The 17,844-nt window shown below is 52.4% G+C and overlaps 1 long non-coding RNA gene across 1 annotated transcript in view; it reads left to right on the forward strand.

The window, feature by feature from the left end:
* The first annotated feature begins 572 nt into the window (after nt 1-572).
* The window catches only part of LOC146810678 (uncharacterized), a 124,944-nt gene continuing 107,672 nt past the window's right edge, over nt 573-17,844 (forward strand). The window contains exon 1 of the long non-coding RNA XR_014966619.1: nt 573-708. This is a non-coding gene — a long non-coding RNA (uncharacterized LOC146810678). The remainder of the gene's footprint in view (nt 709-17,844) is intronic.

Consider the following 17,844-nt stretch of genomic DNA (forward strand, 5'->3'; position numbering starts at 1 on the left):
TACCGGAGTCCACTGCCACTGGCAGGATGAAGGAGTACGTGGAACGCATGCTCGTCACCAGTGCAGGCTGGTGTTCATGGGCGAGATGGGCGCCACCCTGCCACCCTTGGGGGATTAAAAAAATATGAGCTGGAACACCGAGCAGCTAGCAATAAATTGTGCTGGCTGCTCTGTGAACAATCATGGGTAAATCTCGGTTTTTTCTTTCAGGGGGTGGGGGATGATGGGCTGGCATTGACTCTTGGCTCTCTGCTGTGTGAGCATGCTTTTGTCTGGGCGAAGATTTCTTCGACCTGAAGCCAGAAAGCAGGAGCAGTGAGGACACACAGGTGGGCAGGATCTGTGTATCACTGCCAGAATACAGCTTTTCATTTGGGCGAATGTTGTTTAACCCAGGGAGGAGTCAGAAGCTCCCCATTCATTCCAATGGCTGGGGGCAGGCCAGCCCAGCTTCGGTAAAGTGGTGGGGTGTGGCAGTGGCCTCCTCCTCCTGCCTCTTCCTCGAGACTTGAGAGACCACCCAGTAACAGTTGTTGTTCAGAAGTGATTGGTGTGCTAGGGTCCGGGAGAGGGGTTAATCCGGAATTTTGCAGTTTGTTGTTTGGGAATCAGTCACGAGTTGGAGGCCAGCGCAAGAGAACATATCCAGCTCGTGTGGGATTGAGATGGTAGCTGGTAGAGGCGAGCACTGTGCCACTGACTGAGTAAGTAAGTATTGTTGTGTAATTTAATTAATGAACCAACACAGCCGAGCGACCGGATTGCTGCCTGCAGTTTGAATTAAAGTGAAAGCGTGCATAACTAATTTAAAAGGAACACGGGCCGGGCCTTTCACAGGCAGGCAGGCAGACAGACTGCCAGCAGACAGTGAAAGGCCCGGCCGGTGTTTCATCTAAATTAGTCACACACTGTGTTTGCACGCTTTCATTGAGGCAGCCAGCCAGCAAGCAGGCAGACGCGACGCCTGGTACTTTGCTTATAATCCTTTGATTGTCCTAATCCCTCCAGTGTGATAACATTACCGTTTCTGTACAGTGCAGGCCACCTCTTTCCTCTCAATTAATAGCTAATATTACCCCCAAAAATGGAGCTCGATTTATTGTTTGCAGTGCACGCCTTAGAATAAACGTTGTTGTCATGAAGAGCATATTTACTCTTTTTTAGGCAGTGTGTGGCTTTACTTTCACTTTGATTCCCTCAGATCAGCGTGAGAATGGCCGCATTCTTCCTGCCACGTAGAGCTCTTAATCTGCTTTCTTCGGGGCCGGAACAGGGGTGAGGGGTTAGGAAGGGTGGGTGTGGGTGTGTGCCATACGTTAATGCAGGAGCATATGCATTTCAAACCAACATGATGATGCGAAAATCATTCTATACTCTTCTGTGACCCCTCAGACTAATTTATTTAAAGCAGAAGATACCGCAAGCCTTGGGCTTCCCAGTACAAAGTCTAAACCTTCTCTAAGTAGAACTGGGCTGGCCCCCTCTTAAGCTGCAGGCCAGGGATCTACTGCATAGTGCCAATATCGGCAACAGTTGTCTTAAAACACATAAGTACATAAATAAACCACACGACACTGTATTGAAAGTGGAGAAATATTGCTGCAGGTTTATTAGCATAATCAATATGCAAACATGGTGGGTTATCTTACGGGCGATCCCAGGGCAGGCCAGCCCCTATGCCGCCTGCCCGTCTGATAAGCCTAAAGTCACCATGGCAACGCCAAATGGTGTATACCAAATATTGGGAGGGGCCACCCCTCCTATCCGTGGACCCCCAGTCCACTTGCTTACTCACACCTCCCCCCGCCGTGAGGGGTGGGCGGAGCATACATGGCAGCCCCCGGTTGCTCAGTCCCACAATCGCCTGTCTGCTAACGGGGCGCCGTCGTTCTTCCAGGGGACAACGCTAAAACATCCCTGGGTATCCTGGCTTAGCACCCCGCGATGCTGCTGCATGATGTACCCCTTGGTATTTGCAGACTCTGGATCGCCCTGTAACTCCTCCTGCAACACAAAGTAACATGTTAGAAAACCTAACCCCCCCCTTTGTACCTCCGGATGCTGGGTAAGCGAAGGGGCGGGCAAGGCGAACGAGAGGGACAAGAGGGCGAGGAAGGGACGGAGACAGTATAAATACCCCTGTCCCCTCCCCCGCCGGAAGTAGCCATCTGCTGGGGTCTCCCCTGGCAGGACCCTGGGATTAGACCTCCCACCCCTGTGCCTTCCTGTGGCACTAAGGCGGCCGCCCTTTTAGGGGGGGGCTGCTGCGCAACCCCCCCCCCCCCGGGCAGCCTTACATAGTGCCAATATCGGCAACAGTTGTCACAAAACACATAAGTACATAAATAAACCACACAACACTGTATTGTAAGTGGAGAAATATTGCTGCAGGTTTATTAGCATAACCAATATGCAAACATGGTGGGTTATCTTACGGGCGATCCCAGGGCAGGCCAGCCCCTATGCCGCCTGCCCGTCTGATAAGCCTAAAGTCACCATGGCAACGCCAAATGGTGTATACCAAATATTGGGAGGGGCCACCCCTCCCATCCGTGGACCCCCAGTCCACTTGCTTACTCACGCCCCCCCCCGTGAGGCAGCCCCCGGTTGCTCAGACCCACAACCGCCTGTCGGCTAACGGGGCGCCATCATTCTTCCAGGGGACAACGCTAAAACATCCCTGGGTATCCTGGCTTAGCACCCCGCGGTGCTGCTGCATGATGTACCCCTTGGTATGTGCAGACTCTGGATCGCCCTGTAACTCCTCCACAGCCTAGGGAGTGGCCACCGTCACTACCAGGGCCCCCCACCAAGGTAGGCCTTTTTACTTACAACCTGCTGATTGCCGGGCTTCTCCCAGGTCCAGCCAAAAAAGGTCTTAACCAATACAGGTCTTTACCAATACAGGGCCGGAGGCCAGCATGCCCCATCAGGACAGGTGCCCCCATCCTTTCTAAATTCCCCGTGGATTTTTGACTGAATTGACCTGAAACCTAAAAATTGGCGATGGTCCAATGTTGCCTTTGCCTGGCTGAAGAACAATACCTATGACAAGCCACTCCTGCCAGGAAGTGCCAATGCGGGTGGAGTTAAGAGTTGACAAGCCCGCTCTACTTCCTCTTTCCTCAGTTATCTGAGTCTCGCACTAGTCGGAGTATGACCATCACCTTCCGACAGTCACCACCCTATGTGAAGCCTTGCCCTCCCAAACCTCTGCCAGCATACCAGGGAGCAGACAGTACAGCGTGACCCAGGGGGGGAGACCAAAGCATAAATACCTCTCTATGTTGAATACTGGGAAAGCTAATAGTTCTCCTGCTACTTTGTAGCCCAGCTGTGTTTCCCAGGAGTTCCCCCCAATCATATGGACCAAATCGCCCCCGTTGGAAGGCCACTTCCAAAACCTGCATAGCTGCCAGCCAGTGCTGGAGGGCGGGAGAAGTTACTCGGTGCCGATACTCACATCAATGGTACCTGTTTCGTCGAACTCAAGGACGGGCTACTAAGTGAGCAACCAGGCTCCGCCCTTGTATCCAGAGGTCAGACCCAAGCCCCTCTAAGTTCTGCTGCTTCACGTGCCTGTTAACACGAATCCCAGGGCAGACCACCGGCCTATAACCCATGCTTGGCCAAGCCTGAGCTACAACACCTCTGAACAGCACGACAACAGGCTAAACACAAGCATTGCATTCTGAATGTTCCTGACACTGCCAAGAAACATGCCATAAAAGTATCAATTCTGCCTTCTATGAATGCAAAGTGTGCTCTTGTGGCGATCCGTATTAGTGCTCCCTCCAAACCAGCAGCCCTAACCAGGCAACCCGCACCCTCTTGGCACTGGCACACTCCCGCCCCAGCTGCCCTAGAGTGCCTGGTCGTGTGTAGCCACAACCTTACGTTTTATCACTGACGTTATATCGGGGTATGATGACACTCATCTAACTCTACTGCTGAGTGCCCGTTGCACCATCGCAAGTATGTCTTTGCCTACTCAGTGTCTAGCTGCAAAGTTAGATGACATTGGCAGCCAAGTCCCGGGCGAAAATAGCAGCTTTACAGTTTCTGGTGCTATAGACGGTACCCGTAGCCTGATGGAACAGAATGCAATTCCCTTGCTCCTGTTGAGCACGAACCCACAACCAATTGCTCACCATGGTTCAATACCTTCCTGCTGCTAATCATTTCCTAGCAGAATGTTGACAAATCCATGTTCTGCAATGGCACTACTTAGCAGCCTGCACCATTCTGCCAGTGCCGAAAAGACCTTTGTCATGCTGCCTGGCCTAATCAATCTTGCTCTGCTCTAGAAGCGCCCGCTTCAGCCCTAGAGCAAACAATTCGCCAGTAACCCCAAACTGGCCCTGATGCAAGACAAACCCTGCCAAAGCACACAGGTGAGTGTAATAACTAATAGCAGGTCTAACAGCGTCAACAGGCATCCTCAGCTTACAATAGGATTGATGGAGTAAGGGTATCCAGTGAGAATAAAGATTCCCAACTGACCAACCGTGGTGGGAACCACTCCTGCATACTCTAGTACAAATGGTCCCAGTTCACCTGTCACTGCCTGATGTACGTGACCTAGGTACATGGTCCCCTTGCATGGCGGCATGCCATTGAGACCAACATCCAGTCCCCGATAAGTACCACTATCTGCCTACGCTACAATCTTGCCTGGCGTTCCTTCATGCCCAGATATACCATGCAATGATTGCTCTCCTCCGTCACTTGACCCGATCACACCTAGAAGAACAAACACAGCGAGAGGAAGCGGCCTGTGACCTGCCCCAAGACTCTACGAAATCCTCCTACCGAATGATGTGGAAGCTCGCCACCAACCTCTGTCCAAGCCTGCCAACCCCACAAGTATTTGGACCCCTATTGCTCCAAGAATTGGAGGGGGGGGGGAGGAGGGGCAGTCCTGTCTGGATATGTGTGTAATGGAGGACATGTGTCCTAGAGTACCTATTGTTTGGGTGCAAATATCAGTACCACGAGTACCTGATGTGTTTAATACTAATAACAGTACTAACAACTCAATCAGCACCGTGCTAGTAGCCCCCCCCCCGTCTTACAACCGTGTGTGACAAACAGGGAGATTAAGGAAGGCTAACCCCAGTCAGACACAGAAAGGCCCACCACGTGCCTGTGCCCAAAAACCACCATCCCGCATCAAACAGACCCGATGGAAAGACAAGAGCCTAACGCGCTACACCCGCGGATGACCCAGAAAATAACCAATCGTTTAACAATCGAGTAAATAACAACGGACATCCTTTCAGCATCTGAAGGCCTAGCCATTTCAGAAGTAACCTGGGACCCCAATGCCAGGCATCAGTGCAGGCCTCGGCACCTGTGGTGCGTGTGATCTTTGCCCACTTCCGTGTGAGCCAGGGCCCGCGATGCATACTTTCTTCATGATCGCTGAAGCACACGTGTACCACCCTAGCTTTTCTTTTCCGCTAGGTCATCCTACCCTAAGGAGCCCCAATGAACGACCAGGTAACATTAACCCTCACTCAACACTAGGCGTAACTCTTTGCTTAGCCTAGGTGCTGGATGCAAAGTGACACCTCCCCCTGCTCCCGACCATAGTGGTGAAGCGTCCCAGGAGTGCACGGCTAATATAAAAGACCCCGATAGAACCGAGGGAGTCCTGCGCAGCTACAAGTATTTTCAAGAGTAAAAAACTGGTCTGCAGGGCTAACCAGCATGCTCAGGCACTGGCTATGGCATACAGACCAGCCACCAACACGCCGCGCATTTACTAGGTGTTCCAAATCCACTCGGTCTCATATGCCAATGAAACAAAGCATTGCAACCAAGCCCCCCCGAAACCAGGCCCAGTCCCCCGCTGCGGCAGGAATACTATCAATCAACCTCCCATCTCTCCTCCTGTGTCCCTGCAACCAAGGCCCCATCTGTTGGCTACGTCACTGCTTCTTAGCTGCCTACTATAACTGCTCCCCTAGCATCTCAGGCAAGAACAATGGCATGCCGGCCGGGCACTGGCACACCGCACATATATCAGGTGTCCCGCTCCTTGAAAGCCTGCATGGTCACCCTTCATGGCGTTACTCTAATGCGCCTAGGGCAGTGGTTCCCAAACTCTTGACTCCTGAGGACCCCCACTGAATCACTACTGGAGTCCGGGGACCCCCAAGCAATTTTTACAATTTAAATGTCAAAAAATTAAAACAGGCCGGCTTTAGTGATGGTGGCGCCCTGTGCGACAATGTTTGTTGGCGCCCCATGACCACCTCCACCAGGGAGTCTCTCACTAGCACCCTTTAACAGTGACGAAGTCTCCATAACCACACTCCCTCAGATGCATTGAATTAGTTATATAGCGCCACTCATACTAGTGCAGGGTGTTCGAGCACTTTGCATCACACACACATTACACAGAGACAATCAATCATACGTGTGTAAATCAGTGTATAGGAAAGGTTACATAAGCCAAAAGACAAAGTGTAGGAGTCACATGTCATACATACTGGTAGGCAGTATAGTTTAAGAGTACTTGGTGTGGAGAAGCCCAAACTCAGAGTCGAAAAAGAAACTGCATAGTTGGGAGTTCTCTTTAATAATAAGAATCGATTTCTAGCCAAATTAATCCTTTTTGCAACATTAATCAATTTTCCAATAATGTATTCTTTGCAGTGTGTATGCAGTTCTGGGATGAAAGTCAATAGCTCACTATTCTATATTAGGAATTTAAGTTATAAATTGCAAGTAACAAAAGGAGGTTTCTTTTGAAAGCAGAAACCTGCTGATCTGTACATACGCACTCTGTAATCACTTGGTACACGGTCTTTGCAGAAGGCATATTAACCCTCTGCACTAACTTCACATAAGTCAAAACCTCAACTATGCAAAATGCTGATCTGTCTCGGACGATAATTGGGGAAAGAAACGCTGCAGCAGGTGCTTCAAAAGCGTAATAAACGTTCAAGCACGGCGCCCCCAGAAAGGTGGCACCGGTGGCACCGCCCTAAAGCCGGCCCTGGCGCTCCATGCTTCTTAAAGTTATAAATTGCAAGTAATAAAAGGAGGTTTCTTTTGAAAGCAGTAACCTGCTGACCTGTACATACGCACTCTGTAATCACTTGGTACACGTTCTTTGCAGAAGGCATATTAACCCCCTTCACTAACTTCACATAAGTCAAAACCTCAACTATGCAAAATGCTGATCTCTCTCGGACGATAATTAATCACAGGAGTTATTGTGACATTTATGTGAGCCTGGTAATTGCCGGGGAAAGAAACGCTGCAGCAGGTGCTTCTAAAGCGTACTAAACGTTCAAGCACGGTGCCCCCAGGAAGGTGGCACCGGTCGCACCGCCCTAAAGCCGGCCCTGGCGCTCCATGCTTCTAACAGGTAAGAAAAACACGTGCATTTGCGTTTTAAATGTCCGATCCTGCAGCAACACACTTCCAAGGCCCATACGTGACAGTAACCCGATTCAAGGCCCCATTCTCCCGATTATTTTTACAGAATCGCCCACTTTGCTCTCCTGAAATGTTGGCATGTATGGGTAAGTACACCCGGCCTCAATAAACACGGCGTCCGAATTCCCCTGGCCTTACCCTTGCCCACTAGCTGTAAATGTAATTAAAAAATAAACACTCACATGCTCCTCGAGTGGTCCGAGATGCCGGAATGCGAAAGCAGAGACAGGGCGTTGGGTGGCAAAATGCTCCTGGGCTGGCCGCAAACGTGAGGGAAGACGCACTGCCGTGCGAACGTGCGCGCCTATAAAATAATAAGCCAATCACCCTTCAGCTTCCACCCCAAAGCTGAAATGGTGATTGGCCCGATTTTTTTTTGGTCCTGCCGCCCCTGCGCTGTCATTCAGTGCTTGTAGCCGAAGTAGCGCATGGGCGCTTCAATATAATACGATCTAGCTCGCGGACCCCCTGGGAATGTGTCACGGACCCCTGGGGGTCCGCGGCCCACAGTTTGGGAAACGCTGGCCTAGGGGAATACATTTTGGTTATACAAATGTCTGTGCCAGTGAGCGCAAGGTGTTAAAACGATAAACATGAGCTCCAGTTACCTGACCTACTGAGCACATAACAGCGCATCCCTATATTTACTACGCGAGGAGCAATACCTACACCAAGCCCATCTATTGGCTGATCAGTGCCTATAGTTGCATATAGTGAACTAATTCCCCATCCAGCTCAGTTGCAGGGCCCACCGAGAGCTATTCTGCCTTATGTCAGCCTGCCTGCGGATACGAAAGCTGGGCTGTCCCCCACACCAGTAAACCGCCAATTCCACACGAAAGACACCAACAGATCCGCGTGTGCCCTGCGCAAGCTTCAAGAACGATTACAAGTTAAAACTGGTCTGCAGGGCTCCCCAACTAGCTCAGGCAAAGACTATGGCATGCAGCCCGGCCACCAGCACACCGTACATTTGCTAGGTGTCCCGCTCGCTGAAAGTCTTGAATGCTCGCCATTCATAACGTTACTCTAACGCGCCTTGAGAATTCATCTCAGTTACAAGTAAAGGTGTGTGCCCCGAAGGTGTAGAAACGTAAACATGAGCTCCAGTTGCATGCCATACTGAGCACATGTCGCTGCATCCCTATATGTACTACAAATAGCACCACCTACCAGAAGGCCAACTATTGACTAACCAGCTAAGACCAGCAGAAGCAAATGAAGAACAGGGTCACAGTGCGCGTGCCTGATACTGGAAAGCAGCAGCCAGCTGGCGGTGTGCACCTAGTGCTGGCGATGAAGCCGACCACCTTTTACCCAGCTCCCGCTAAGAGCCCCTTCCAAGCCAGGGGGACCCTGCAGCACCGCCTTCCGTACACCATAAAGATCCAGGCGGGCCGTACTGCACACCATATATATATCGCGCGAACTCAACCCGAAGGTATAGGGGCGCTATACATAGCACCGTATTTAACTTACACACTCCGGCACGGGGAGATAAGTGATTTGCCCCAGACTCGCGGGATGTGGACGCGAGCTCGAGGCTCGAACCCTGGTGTCCTGCACCAGAGGCGGCAGCGCAGCCGACAGACCACCTCCTCGCCCAATTCCGGCCGCATGGTATTAGTAAAAAACAGAGGAGCAGGCGAAGGCCTAAATGATGTCCCCAGAGCTCCACAACCTGCCGTTATAATACAGTCAAACAGAGCAGCGCTACCTCCCAGTGACCTATATAGCCTATGGCACAAGTCTTATGCTCGACCCGCAGGAGAGGAGACCGAACTAGTGTTGATCTTGAGCTGAAAGACGATCATGGTGGAAAAGGACGGCTCCGCGAGCTTGCCCTCGCAGGCCATTTAAATAAACCATGATGGCTCAACCGCACTTACCACCGGCGAGCGCCGCGCTTACATAGGCTAGCTGCCTCAGGCCGCCAGAAGGCCCCACACCACCGCTGCGCGCCTGAGTCTCGGGCTTTGCCACTCCACGGGCCGCAACTTCATCAATGTTGCCCGCGCGTAACGTCGAGCGCGGGTGTTGTATGCACTGCCAGCAACCTGCCAGGCCAGTGCACCACACATGCATCACCCTCTCTCTGCCTGCCATCGCGCTCTTTGCTTCTGGGAGGTAAGAAGCGTGCACTTGCATATCAAAAGACCGATCCCGCAGCAGCACACTTCCAAAGCCCACACATGGCCGAACCTGAATCTGAAAGTTGGCATGAATGAGCACCTTACCCCCCTCCTACCACGGCCGGGGTCCGAACCGGCAGTCACCTGGCATAGAAACCTGCTACAGCACCAGCCAGAGGTCAGCAATCAAGGACAAGCCAGGTGCAAGCGAGCTCCAGCTCGCTGAGCCCCGAGACGGTCCGCTCTGCCAACACCTAACCACACTCTCGCGACCCGCCTGGCCCGCTGCCCCTGCTGAGTCCCGTTACCCTGCAACGGTGTAGGGGGGGGGCGCAAGAGAGCCGCGACATCGTCCACCATAGGACGCGCAGGCCTCTCAACGCAAACGCTGTCCCCATTGTCTGCTGCGCCATGCCTGTATGGATGAGGCCCGTTGCCTGCGCCCCACACTACAGTCTGCAGGACTCTGCGGGGTCACGTGAATAGCCTAGAAACACCGCAAGATGCGCGACACGAGGCCCAGGCTCTCGCCCCTCCTTGCAGCGAGAGGCACCACCGGACCTGAGATGTCCAAATCAACGCGAGGCCAAGATTCGCAGGACCTGCTAGGCGTCCGTGTAAAGGAGCCCCGCCTGGCAGAGCCGCCACACGCACCAGCTGTGCACCTTCCCTCACCCGCAACCGCGTCCGGCAGCCCGGACTCTGACGCAATAAATCATTATTCTACTTAGAAAGCATGAAGGATAGCCGTAACTTGCACTTTCTTACTTATTTAATTTAGCAAGTTTTATATAGCGCATAACTAGCCGGACTCCAATCGGATAACAGAGCGCCTACATAGCCCCAGTTACGTTACAAGGGGACGCACATTTATATGTTGGGCACGGGGAGATTGTGATTTGCCCAGAATCACAGGTCCCCAGGTCTGCGCTCGAAACATTTCAAGGAGGGTTGTACCCACTGGCGAGTCTCGAACACGTTGCTCAGCTCCGCAGTCTGCAGCTCAGACTGTTGCGCCACGTCCTCTCGCTAGCGCCCTATCCGTTAGCCAACTCCTCTCGCCTAGTCGATCCGCGATCTAGCGGACCCTATTATAATATCGCGCTAGCTTGCCCCAATCCAACTAGGTATCGGAGCGCTATACATAGCCCAGTTCCGTTACAAGGGGACGCACCTAATAAGTTGTTGGGCACGGGAGGCCTGTGGATGCCCAGCATCACCGGAGGTTCAACAAGGCGAGCAAAATATAAGTATATTTATATACACATTGCGCTTCTCCCACCAAACATGGCGAGACGCGACCACCTCAGTGCCGCCTCCAAATCCGCTGGTCTAACCACTGTACTATCGGCACCCTGCCAAATATATAGCGCGAGCTCGACCTAAAGGTATGGAGCGCTTTGCATAGCACCGTATTTACCTTACACATTCAGGCATAATGATTACACTCCCCATGGCTGGTACTCTGCCTTTGTTGTTGCATATATATATATATATATATAGCGCGTACTCGACCCGAAGGTATTGGAGGGCTATACATGACACCGTATTTACATTGCACATTCAGGCATATGCTTTTAAATTCCCATGGCTGATACTCTGCTATGGTGTTGCATATATAAATAGCGCGAACTCGACCCGACGGTAAAGGAGCGCTTTACATGGCACCGCATTTACATACACATTCAGGCGCGGAGAAAGTAAGATTTGCCAGCGATAGCGTGCACGTGCCTGAGGCCACGCCGCCTCTCCCTATAATGCCTACGCTGAGGCCCGAACCTGGATTCCCCAGATCGAAGCCGCCCGTCCTGCCCACTGGGCCCCCATTCCTCACACCAGGGACCCGGACGTATACGCGACCTCGAGGGTCGAACTCTCTCCAGCGCCAAAATCAGCAGCGTGGCCGGCGGACTACATCTTCTCTTCGACAAGTCAATTACGCTAACTTCCCTTCCCAATCATGGGTGGCTATACTTGCAGGACTCGAACCCGTGACTTGCAAGGTGAACATTTACCCAAGAAATGCCCATTCAAATCATTGAGAAGTCTCTCTCCCGAGATCTACCTGCACAAATCAGGAGCCCTAAGGCCCCAGTGACTCTGATGGCCTGCGATGCCTGACCGATGAGCCACACACGCGCTCCCCCGCCGCACGCGCAACCTCACAGGCCGGCGACTTGGGCCTGGCTCGGCGCCCACACCCCCCCCATGCCTTGTGGTATTCCGACCACAGGGCCCCGTCGCCTGGTGAAGCCCAGGGACAAGGCCGGAGCGAGGAGAGGAGGCAGGTGAAATCACCGCAACATGAGGCTCCGAGGCGCCCGACGATGGAGCTGCGACCGGCAAGGCGAACGAGAGGGACAAGAGGGCGAGGAAGGGGCGGAGACAGTATAAATACCCCTGTCCCCTCCCCCGCCGGAAGTAGCCATCTGCTGGGGTCTCCCCTGGCAGGACCCAGGGACAAGAACTCCCACCCCTGTGCCTTCCTGTGGCACTAAGGCGGCCGCCCTTTTAGGGAGGGGGGCTGCTGCACAACCCCCCCCACCCCCCCCCCCCCGGGCAGCCTTACAGGAAGACGGGCTCGGGGGCCCTTAGCAGAAAAGTGAGAGGGCACAAAACATTGTTAATATAGGCACGCGACCAGTGGGAAAATAATGCTCATGTTCTAAGAGTTTCTTTCTAGAACTGCCTGTGAAGCCTACTGATTGACAGCCAATAGACTTGAAAAATAGTGCTCCATATGTAAAAATATCTATGGATAGAGAAGTTCCCAAGCCCCCCCCCCCCCCCCCCGCCCCCACGATGTAGGGCCAGGCTTGCACTGCGATGCTCTGCACTCACTCGCTGTACAATGAGGCTGGTAACTGAGCACCTTCATAGGCTGCTTTGAGCTGCAGCCGAGACGTCCTGTCAACAAGCAGACTAGAACCAATTGGATCCCAACTGTCTTTAAAGCTTATCCAGTTCAATGTTTCTTTTATAGCGTGCTCTAATGCGCCACTAATTTGTCCAAGTAATCGTTCACAGAGACCCCTCTAATTACTTTCTGAAGTTGATTTTACATGTCATCCTGTTTTCATTAGTTCTACTGAGCCAGCGGATTGCTTTTTTGTTTTTACTTGACACTTGTGGGAGAGCTGCCATCGCCTACACCAAAATAGGAGCACGACGCTTTTAAGCTTTAAACAAAGAAATCAGGACAAAGTGCCCTAAAATGCTCCATTTACCTCTACATTTCTCCCAATAAACTTCTTATAGAGCCCCCGTTTCTCCTTGTAAATTTGCTTTTACAGCTGATGCACACGTCCACTTCCTTAGCTAAACCGCTTTCTGTCAGAGTCGTCACCGCCTTTGGCAGAGAGGCGTTCTCACCGGTGTTCATCATAGAGAGAGCGCATCGCTCGTTGGCCCCCCGCCCTGTGCCTGGCAACCCTCCTCGCCCCTTTGTTGTGAGACTCCTTAACTTTAGGGATCAGTACACTGCCCTGCGACTCGCCAAGGAACACAAGAAAGTACTTTTTGAAGGAACTGAGGTCTCTCTATACCCTGATTTTACCATGGCTGTCCAGGAGGGGCGCAGAAAATTCCTCCCAGTTAAGAAAAAACTCCAACAGATGAACATTAAATACGCCATGCTATTCCCAGCGCGCCTCAAGATCACCCACCAGGGGAAGCAACACTTCTTCACCAACCCTCAGCATGTCTATCACTTTCTAAAGACCATACCTGAGAGACCGGCGGACCGCGCTTCTCCCTCCACCCGTCTCACTGAAGAGGGGGACACATCGGATATAGAGTGGCAGTTCTGCCCTGACCAGAGGATTCAGGGCTGTTTTCCACTTGTCTCGTCTGCGGGCGCCGCCCCTACTCTCCTTTAGCGGCCTGGAAGCCTGCACTCCCGCTGGGAGGCGATGATGCCCCCTTCACTTGCAACTTGTTCTTGCCACTATGCTGGACTGGAGAAAACTATCACTAATACCCCCGAGCACCCTCGCCGACGCGAGGTGTATTTGGTTGCCCTCTTTCTCTTACCCACACAGTTAAACCCTACTTTGTTTCGGACTTGAATGTTTGACACGTTGCGTCCACTCTCCCCTGTTGGGAGCATGGGACAGGGAATTTTTGGGGGTGGGGGAGGGATACTCAACACAGCAGGTTTGGGCTGCTGCTCTGGGTGGGGGGAGGAGATGGGCATTGTTTCATGCCACTTTTCATTGCACTAACTAGCACATGTATGTCCTGCTTAGCTGACCAGCTCAGACAGCGTTCACTATCCACCACTATTACCCTGCATTACTGCCATAGAGGCCCAACGTAGGCCCCCCAATTACAATTTCCTGACGTGGAATGTGTGCGGCCTAGGAGATCCCCGCAAACGCCGACACATCCTCTCTTACCTGGAACGCCACAACATCCACTGCGCTATGCTTCAGGAAACACACCTCGCCCCCACTGCACCCCACACATTCACGTCCCGATGGGCGACTAGCAGATGCTTCTCATCATATTCCTCTTACGCCCGTGGCACGGTTATTCTGGTGAAACGCACGCTCCTCTACACCCCCATCGGGTCTTACAGCGACCCGCAAGGTCGCTACAGTATCCTATGGGGTAGACTGGCTGCTCAATCAATAACTTTCGTCTCATTCTACGGACCGAACACTGATGATCCCAAATTATTTCGGGTCCTCTGGGGCAGAGTACTCGACATTGGCTCTACACACCTGATGTGGGGAGGGGATTTTAATGTCACCCTGGACCAGACACTAGACCGATCTCACCCACAACCCCATCACTACTCCAACGCACACAATACCCTCAACCGTATTATTAAAGACCATGACTTCATTGACGGCTGGCGTACCCTTCACCCGCGGGAACGGAAAGGCTCCTGCTTCTCCTCTGCCCACTCCTCCTGGTCATGCATAGACGGGTGGCTTCTCACTAAGGTTATCACACGCCTCTCACCTCTCCCGCACATACTCCGATCACTCGCCAGTACTCATCACTCTCTCGCCTCCTCACGAAGAGTCACCCTACATGTCCTTGCGCCTGGCCCCTCAGGCCCTGCTAGACCCAGTATTCAAGACAGAGCTGGAGCAAGAGATAACAGATTTTTTTCTCCACAACGACAGCTCTGTAACACATTATTCCACGGTGTGGGAGGCCTTTAAAGCCACCATTCGCGGAATATGTATCGCCAAAAGCGGTGGAGTCTTGCGAGATATCCGCGCTACACTTCGTAAGTTAGAACAGGAGCTCAAGCAAACGGAACTGCAGATACAGGCTACACCCACCCCTAGGCGAAGGCGCACCTGCGTGAACTGCTCAATGACTATGAGGAGACGGCCGAAAGGGAATGTAGGTTTAGAGGGAAATACCACCAAGCACGCAGCTACGGAGAAGGCGAAAGACAAGGCAAAGCGCTTGTATCCCTGATCCGCCCCCCAGATTCTCCAACACTGTCCTGGAAATAGTTGATGAGGAAGGCCTACTAAATCGAAACACCCCAGATATGTAGCTGTCTTTAGACCTTTTTACAAAACCTTATACACGACACATAGAACGCAACCAGAAGACTTCACCCCGTTCTTTGAGGACACCGCGATCGCCTGGCTGGGAGGTAACCAAAGAGAATTTCTTCTTGCCCATCACGAGGATGAGGAGATCATATCCGCCATAATGCAATTACAATCAGGCATGGCCCCGGGGCCTACTCATCCCCGTACTCCGGCATGTCTTCGAGGAGGCCCGCGAAACAGGTATCCTACCCCAGACAATGCGAGAGGCGCTCATTATCTCTGTGCCAAAACCAGGCAAGCCAGCTTCGCAGTGCGACTCTTACAGACCCCTCTCCCTCATCAATGTAGATGCTAAGATCTTAGCGAAACTGATTGCTAATCGCATCAGCCCCCTCATGCCTGTCCTGGTTCTCCCCGACCAAACGGGTTTCGTACCAAGCAGAGGCACATCTCACAACCTGCGCACCCTGTTTGCTGTCCTCCACGATATCGACCCTGACACAAACGCTGCGGCTGTCTTTCTCGGCGCCACTAAGGCGTTCGACTCCCTGGAATGGGATTACCTTGCCTTTGTCCTACAACGCATGGGGTTCTCCCCCTTTTCTAGCCTGGATCAACCTGCTGTACACTGGTCTACGAGCCACCGTTATGGTCAACGCCTCCCGATCCTTCCCCTTCACAAGAGCCAGGGGCGCCCTCTCTCACCCCTCCTCTTCGCCCTGGCCATTGAACCTTTGGCCGCCAAAGTACGACAGCACTTCTGAGATCATGCTCTCATCTACCCGGAGAGGCAAATACTAATCTCCTTATACGCAGATGATCTCACCCTTTACCTCCGGAACCCAGACGAAAGCCTTAATCCCATTCCCAGGCTGCTTATTCCCTTGGTCATCTCTCTAGAGTCCATATTAATTGGGGGAAATCCCAGATTTATCCCCTCACCGATGCCACTGTGCTCTTTGAGCCTGACTACCCCCTCACGTGGTGCGATGACACACTTACTTACCTTGGCATCGTCATCACTCGCAACAGGAATAATTTGATGACAACCAAGTATGGGCGGGCACTCGATCAGATAACTGAAAAAATCACCAGATGGATCCGCTCTATCCCTCTCCCTGGCTGGGCGCAGCTCCCTTATAAAAATGGTGGTATTACCCAAGCTGCTCTACCTCTTCATTACCATCCCCTACGCCCCCAGCTGACACTTCTTTAAAGCCATTAAATCTCAACTCATTCGCCTTACATGGGACGGGAAACAAGCTAGAATGTGCTGGGACACCCTAACACGACCCTTTCATGCTGGGAGATTTGATGTACCAGACCTGGAGTTATACTTCAGTTGCACCCAAGCTCTCTTCGCATCATATTGGATAAATCCCCCCCCTTACATGCCACACCTGGTGATAGAGGACGGGTACAGGGCCCCAACCCCGTGCACAGCCTACTTGAGCACCCTGACATCCCGAGACACTTAGCCTCCACCACTATACAATGCACCGTCAGTGGAATGACCTTAGCTAGACTACTGCACTGCACCCTACTCTACTCCCCCCTACAGCCCCTCCACTGTAGGCATGACCTCCCGGTCACACAAGAAGGAGGTTGCCGTCAACTTCTTCGGAGACTATCCTTCCAGACCTGGGGGAAACTCTATCTCGGGGGCACATTTCACACCAGTGAGGAATTCTTTGGCACCTCACCTCCTACCCCACTAGAGCGTTTTTTCTATGTCAGTCTACGACAGGATGTGAAGGTTATTTCGCCGTGCTTTCCGCAGGAACCCCCCATTATGCCCTCCCTACACGCCCTGCTACACACGTGGTGTCCCTACTATATCGTACTGTCCAGAGTGACAGGGAACATGACCCCCCTCAGCCAAAGGTCGGTGGGAGGAGGAACTGGGATCCCCCTTACTGAGGGCCAATGGTCCTTCTGCTGTCGTCCGACTGGGAGCATCTCCGCCAGCAGCAGGCTGCGCATCACTCACTACAAGTACATTCACCGACTTTATCACACACCCGCACGTTTGCATCGCCTTCACCTACGAGACACTGACCGGTGCGACCGTTGCGGCAGCTCAGGAGCAGACTTTAGGCACTTGGCCTGGGACTGCACGCCCGTATGCAGCTATTGGACTGAGGTGATAACAGCGCTTGACCAGATGACTGGGTTACATATTCCCGATAACCTCCTAAGTGCGCTTCTGGGCTATACTGCGACGATCGACGCCAAGGTGCGATGATATGTATCCCTTGCGCTCCTTCTCGTCAAGAGGCAGATCGCCTGCCGATGGGGAAGGGGGAGAGCCCCCAACTTCAAAGACTGGCTGCAAGATCTCATCTACTGTCAAGAGCAATTAAACACCTATGCTGACCTCTTACCACCATCTTCTCGGCCACGAGATATATGGGCCCCCTCCAAATCTATCTCTTGGAACACACCACCACCGCAGACACACCTGCCGAGCCTAGCATTAGCGCCACTGGGGTACACAACAGGGATGTGACATGATGCATATGGGATCTCATCTAGGCTAGGGTATAACGCTCAAAGAGACGACAAACACAGGGTAACATCATTTATTAGAACCACTGTTAGCATACGGCAGCAAACGTGGTATTTTCTATTTTATAACTGTGCTCAAGTGGGAATGATATTGATTTCAACTGTTTTCCTTTTTTCCGTTTGTGGATCAAACTGCTCATGACCCTTTACTGCTACTTGCCAACCTTGCC

This window comes from Triturus cristatus, chromosome 7, assembly GCF_964204655.1.
Source record: "Triturus cristatus chromosome 7, aTriCri1.1, whole genome shotgun sequence".
Lineage (NCBI taxonomy): Eukaryota > Metazoa > Chordata > Amphibia > Caudata > Salamandridae > Triturus > Triturus cristatus.